The sequence below is a fragment of the Silene latifolia genome, chromosome 1 (genome assembly GCF_048544455.1).
Source record: "Silene latifolia isolate original U9 population chromosome 1, ASM4854445v1, whole genome shotgun sequence".
Lineage (NCBI taxonomy): Eukaryota > Viridiplantae > Streptophyta > Magnoliopsida > Caryophyllales > Caryophyllaceae > Silene > Silene latifolia.
In genome coordinates, this window is record NC_133526.1 from 68,009,016 (window position 1) to 68,017,166 (window position 8,151).

The following is an 8,151-nucleotide window of genomic DNA, read 5'->3' on the forward strand; positions in this document are numbered from 1 at the left end:
GTAGAGACAACAAGAGTCTGAGTACCAGCAGCCCCACAATCGAATGAGCATCCCAGACCATTCCCCCACCACGAGGGCGGCACCTTACGGCTGACATGGGTTGGCTTCCTGAAGACTGCACGGATGAAGGTATGACGACGAGGCTCCTTTCCGCCGGTATGACTACAGGTTTGACCACGGGGCTTCCTTCTACACGGTTAGGGGTTGGGTTTGAGGTACGGGGCCGCTTACTGTAAGTAATCTCTTCCTCATCGTCCAGATTCCGCTTCTGTGTAGCATACGAGCCCGAATTCAAAACTTGAGCATGCTTTTCCTTGAATTGGGATATCCTTCGCTGAACGTCTTTCCTCACTTTGTTATGGTCACTCAGGATCAGGATCGACACCACTTCAGCCTGGATAAGGTTGATAACGTCCATCTCCCCTAGAGCGCAGTCAAAAGGTTTCCTACAGAAAAGAAACATGTATATCATCATGTAAACCCCACAGTCAAACCTCGAATAACCCCTACCTTGCCATTTAAATTCTACATCGACAAAAAACCCGCCGACCTTTGAACCTTTGGCAATCCCTTTAGACTCCAGAAACTAGCCCATTAAATCACACTGTAAAGGTATTAAAAAATAGTCAATTTAAATACAACATTTACATTTCCAGAATACGTATACACTAAAGGTCATTTATGAATGCTCTTTATAGTTATTACCGCAATACGCGCAATTCCAAAATATGGAAGCTTTTCAAAATCATCATCGTAACAACGGTTGTCCAGATACTCTATCTACTCAGATGGGAAGTTTATGCATGCACAGCTGTAATGATCATTATTGCCAGATAAAACCGGGATGAAGACCTGGAGCATGTGAGAACAAAGCCATAACAGTTACACTTCACAATATTTCACATTTACACTTTTCAGAATATAACATTTACACTATCCATATCATTACATTTACACTTTCTATTTAATCACATTTACACTATCCATATCATCACATTTACACTTTCTATTTAGTCACATTTACACTTTCCATAATATAACATTTACACTATCCATATCATCACATTTACACTTTCTATTTAATCACATTTATACTTTCATTATAATCACATTTACACTTTCTATTTAATCACATTTACACTTTCTATTTAATCACATTTACACTTTCTATTTAATGACATTTACACTGTGACACCCCAACACTCCAAGTGCCTTACCAGGACCACTCAGGTATAGGAACATCACCATCTCGGTTACCCGAGGCAATGAATATCATAAGACAATAACGAAACGTACTTTAAAAGTAAATATAATTTAACGTTTACATGTTCAAAGCCAAACTGATAAATCAAATACAATTTCCAAAACAAAATGTCTACTATCCGAAACTGAAAACTAAAGACATCGTCTGACACAGCGGAAGACTCTTCTAATCCATGTGATAACTCATCCCAACTAGCACAAAAGCGTCATATCAAACCTGCTCAACAACTGCTCACCATCCCCGAATGGATCACCACAGTTTTTAAAACAATTAAACGGGGTCAGTACTAATTACACGATATAAAACAAACATGAAACAACAGCCAAACAACTCAGTCAACACAACAATCCCCAGTCTCCATCAACAATCTCCACACAATTGACTACACACTAAAGTGTGCAGCCCTGCCAGAGTACCCATCGCAACAAGTACTCCACGCCGCCAGTGAGGGACCTCAGCCGTACCCACCAAATCCCCGCTCATCTCCATCGAGCGATAAACCCAAGTTCAATAATGTGCACATCCCTTCTGCGGCAGGTTCCACAGAAGGCGAATCAAAGGCGTGAAGCCACTCCCGCAAGTGACTCCACTCACCCAGGGACGCACCCCGAAGAACACAGACAGATAAACAGTAATCACAATACAACCTCAACAACCGTCTGAAACAATCAACAATATGAAATCACAACCGTCTGAAACAATCAACAATCACTTACTACAGCACAATCACCACAATCATGTAATTAATACCGAGTAGGGAAACCCTACCTGGAAAAGCAATCACCACAGACTGTCTAGCAGCTAATCAAAGCCGTTCTTCAATGAAATCACCTCCTATCAAACATACAATCATACAATCACCATCTAATAAGCACAATACCCCCAAAACCCCCAATTTACCCAATTAGGGTTTTAACCAAACTCAAAGAAACAACATAAAAACTATACAAGGATCTTACCCTCGACACGACGAACTCAATGGTGTAAAGAACGTGACGATCTGACAATCTTAGCCCTTGGGATTTGATACTAACGCGATGACGGAGACAACGTAACTTTTTTTCTCTTTGAAGGGTTTTTAGAAAAAATAAAAGTGATGAATAAAGTGACGGAAACATTTAAATATGAATCGCGCGTTATTAACAAATCCCGTCAAAAACAACCCGTAAAAGTAACTTACTCGATCGAGTGCCCCTTACTCGATCGAGTGCCACACATACTCGATCGAGTACCCATCAGACAGACTACTATTTCGTATAAAAACATACTTACTCGACAGAGTAAGCCCCACTCGATAGAGTACCCATAGACTCATAAAACCGTAGTATTACAGTCTTCCCTCCTTAAAAAGAACTTCGTCCCCGAAGTTCAACCCATACTCAAAACAAAAATACAAACTCGACCAAGACACAACAACGCAACTAAGAACTCAAAACCAAAACCCAACCTATAAAACATGAACTCTTAACACCAACTCCACCAACTATGTCTACCTCCACAACATGACTCACGGTATCGTATCCACCACATTATAGCCTCTCTCGACAATAACTCCATACACTACCAACTACCATACACAAACGCCGCTAGCTCCGTTTCACTAACATATTATCCACTAGAAAATCCAATATCAACACACTCATAAACATCAAACGGAATGTTACATTCTACCACCCTTAAAAGGAACTTCGTCCTCGAAGTTTACTCCCACTCATAACATCATCATCCAACTGTCAACACTATCAAACTCATAAACATCCTCACCCAACTGTCAACACTATCGAAGAATTCTCACACTCCTGGACATCACACTACTACAAGCACGGCCATGACCTTTACCAAAATCAACCACAACACAAATCAATCTTTTATTCTACAAGACTCGGACTTCCAAATCTACTACAACATGTACAACCATTAAACTTTCTTTGTTGCATCCTACTCCTCTTAAGATAAATGTTACGTCCTCGTAACTCTCTAATACTAAATCCTTTGCTATACTTCCCAAAATCCTCATCACCATCACATTTCAAAGGTAACCGCCTATAACCTAAATACTCACCATTCCTATATCCTTGACTCTCTTACTTAAACAGCTCTCGTACCTCAATTCATTCGGCACACCACCTAACCTATACCACAAAATCCTTAGCTTAACCAAAACTTCAATTCTTCCACATTACCGCAACACGACAAACCTCTCTATATAAACTATATAAAACTCCTATCGTCAAAAGTATATCTCACGATCCACACTTGTTACGTACACTCACACTAGATCCTCAAGTTCTTTTCTTTCATTACCGCAAAACCCCTCCACAACTTAACATGAAACTAATTCTCAACACCCTATACTCACTGTCTAAAAAAAAAGATTACGAACTTTTTGTAGCTTTCAGATCCGTATAACACATGTTCCACAACTCACTTGCCATTACTATGTCTACCAATGCCTCATCTTAGAACAAGATCAAAATTATCAGAATAACCTCTCACAACTGTGTCTCATCAACAGAATATCACTATACCATGACAACAACGAAAACATACGCAGCTCTCTTTTATATCATACTCTACCCTCATTCCCAAACTGAAACTGGTAAGAAACATCAACAAACAAAACAACAGTCTATATGTTCAACCAAAACTCACAAGGAACAGCAGCAAACAAAACAACAATCTATGTATAACTGGTATGTACCTTCAAAAACTCGTATCGTAATCACCCTGCCTACGCCACCATAACCGGTAAACGGCATCGCAACACCGCCACCAACAGCCGCACCGCAGTGCGAAAATACCTGCATCACAACACGAAGTACCGTGCCTGGATCACCACCCGAGGCACAACAATCACATCGATAAACATCACAACCTACACAATCCCATAAACACTGACTCAATATAACTTCTCGAACAAGAAAAAAAACTTACTCAAATCCACTTTACTAAATCACAACGCAACATATTATATGAAATACACAGATAATAACCTCATGAATATCATCCTCTTACCATATCACGGAATAACATATATCATGAATACATACAAGTATAACCAGTCATGTCAGATCACTCAACTCATTACCTTTTAAACATCATTCCACTAGGTTACCGTATCCAACATATATTACAGAACATTGGGATAACAGGTTTATAACTATCACACCATACCACTTCTCGTGAGGTCAGAACCTCACACAAATATTTATATACATATTAGACCCGTAATGACATCCAACCAGTCAATCCTGATCACGTAAGTTACCATCTGATAAAGGTTACCTCTCGTCCGAGCTTAACTCGTATGCCCCTCATAACACATTCTCCCATTCGCACAACGATCATTTCCTGCCAAACGTAACCATAACATTAATACTCAACTACTAGCAACCGCCTCCTATAACCACATCTTATGCTCCCTCACAACCATACACATCAATCAGGTGTCTACAAAATCAACCTCTTTAGAATGGCCATTTTTCCTATTTATCATCACTCTTAACCACTAGTGACAATACCTCAACACTACCATCGTTCGGACATCAAGCCTCTTACACTCATCTCTAAACATCACGGTTTCTTTCCTATCTTTGGTTAACATCCCAAATAACGAACATCAAACCCATCAACCAAATTACCTCAACATTATTTCCAATTTCATCCTTAATTGTATTGTCACCCAACTCACCACCAAGATCTCATATCGTGTAAATTATTTACCCAACTTTTTACTTTCCTTAATTCCTCGAAACGCATGATTATCATGTTGTCCTGAAACTCCTATATAATCATTAACTAGCACCCTCGTGATGGTATCACACATCTCGACGATTCCTTAGTTTTATTTTACATAACCTCGGTGAACATTTTCCTAGTTTTACTCCCCTCATTCTTTTCTTTTACACTCGACAAAATCAATTAACCATTCAACTCCTTATTACTTCTACCTAACTCTTTAGTGCCCCGGTTACCTTCTCATTGCTCCAAAACTCCCATCTCATTATTTCATATCAGTATCATCTCACTCTCTCTTACCATGGATCCTCTCTTATCATGCCATGACTCACATTTATCACCAATCAGTCCAGACCGTCTCATGTTATCACTCATACTGATCTCCAATCATTCAATTTTTTTTTTTTCAGAATCCCAAAACTCATTTCATAACGTTACTTGCCCAAGGAAATCACATAATAATTTCACCTCTTGATAATGCAAATTCCTAAACTCACTCACTATCTGCAAATCCACGTCGCGACATGTCTCCATTAAGTTCACTATATACCATTTTTCTCAATTCCTCTAAAACGACCTTTCACTGCATATAATCTTAACCCATACGATTCCTAACCATCCTCCTCCATAATTCTTTACACATCTCAAGTTGCCACCATTCGCATCCTTCCTTTCAATCTTTTCATTCTCACGTTCCTTAGACTCACATCCTCCCTTGCCCATATTTACTTACTTTTACATTACTCAACACAAAATCATATCACTCATCTCTTCTCACAAAACATGCTCCATGCCTTAATAAGCCTTACCGATCCTTCTTTTCTTTTCCACTACCTATCACAACCGCATATAACTCATGTCCTCCCCACTGAACTCACACTCACCACAGGTGCCGCTCCTTACATCATAAGATTGGGTAACTTACGCATCAGGACCAATACATATGTAAAACAATGCATACAGAAGCAGAAGAACACCTTTGAATTAAACATAATATGCAACGAAGTCAAAAGATAAGCATATGACCCAAAACAGGGGTTACTAGATCGAGTACAGGCCACTCGATCGAGTGAATAGCCTACTCGATCGAGTAGGTGAAGGTCAGAGACACGTATAACAAATTACCAGGGCTACCCGATCGAGTAAGGGTTGCTCGATCGAGTAACAAGAGGTGCACTCGATCGAGTGAGGGCCACTCGATCGAGTACCCTACGCATTTCTCAACACTGTCCAGTTTTCGTAAAATGGTCATATCGCACTCGTTTCTTGGTCATTTTGGGCGTGTGACCTATCGTTAGAATCGTAACAGAACAAGCTATCACCTCCAGTTAAAATCACGTAAAAATCATATACAAATCTCAAGTTACAAAAGTTTAAAGACAACTTCTTTATAATCGAATACACAACTACTTGATTTTACTTCCAAACAACTTAAACGACAACAAGGTAAACAAAAACAACTCAATACTCATAAGACCAGTATCCTTAACCACATGTTACTATCTTCAAAAACCAAGCAACAACATCCATCGTGCACATACATCATTCAACTTACCAAGCATGTATTACCTACATGTTTTTATTCTATAACTTTACGTAAACAAAATCACAAATATATAACATCAAGTCCCCTATTCACATGTTACTAGCATAACAACATTATAAAATAACTTGCATCATACAACATGCTTTATCAGAAATCATATTATCATACAACGATTATTCATCTTTTTCCACCAATTCATCCATCATACCACATATTTATCCACCATATTCGTTCAACATATTCACCCAACACATGTTCAATTCACACTCCCAACTTTCTATACTCTTACACAAAACGACAACAACAACATATATACTTACGCATCGCTTTATATATATAAACAAAACACTTTTCCTTTCATAATTCTAACATGCCACATTATATGTATCAATCATTATACTTTCATGCTTTACAATCAACCAACATACAATTCACGTCATCATCATCTTTCAACTCAGATCTCCCATCCTCCACATGCATGCATCCATCAATTCATACAACATACTACTATATAGATACACAAAGCACACGATAAGCACATAACGATCCCGACACATACCCCATGTGACCGGTTCAATATTGTAGGGCAAGTTCGCGACTTTAGGACGTCTCCCAAGTCTTTACATTAGCTCCTACAACTCCTAACCGGGTTTATTTTAGTTAGACTCCCTAGGTTCATTAGATTCATTGGTTACAGGTTTCAGGATCGTCTCTCTGATACCACTTTGTGACACCCCAACACTCCAAGTGCCTTACCAGGACCACTCAGGTATAGGAACATCACCATCTCGGTTACCCGAGGCAATGAATATCATAAGACAATAACGAAACGTACTTCAAAAGTAAATATAATTTAACGTTTACATGTTCAAAGCCAAACTGATAAATCAAATATAATTTCCAAAACCAAATGTCTACTATCCAAAACTGAAAACTAAAGACATCATCTGACACAGCGGAAGACTCTTCTAATCCATGTGATAACTCATCCCATCTAGCCCAAAAGCGTCATATCAAACCTGCTCAACAACTGCTCACCATCCCTGAATGGATCACCACAGTTTTTAAAACAATTAAATGGGGTTAGTACTAATTACACGATATAAAACAAACATGAAACAACAGCCAAACAACTCAGTCAACACAACAATCCCCAGTCTCCATCAACAATCTCCACACAACTGACTACACACTAAAGTGTGTAGCCCTGCCAGAGTACCCATCGCAACAAGTACTCCACGCCACCAGTGGGGGACCGCATCCGTACCCACCAAATCCCCGCTCATCTCCATCGAGCGATAAACCCAAGTTCATTAATGTGCACATCCCTTCTGTGGCGGGTTCCACAGAAGGCGAATCAAGGGCGTGAAGCCACTCCCGCAAGTGACTCCACTCAGCCAGGGACGCACCCCTAAGAACACAGACAGATAAACAGTAATCACAATACAACCTCAACAACCTTCTGAAACAATCAACAATATGAAATCACAACCGTCTGAAACAATCAACAATCACTAACTACAGCACAATCACCACAATCATGTAATTAATACCGAGTAGGGAAACCCTACCTGGAAAAGCAATCACCACAGACGGTCTAGCG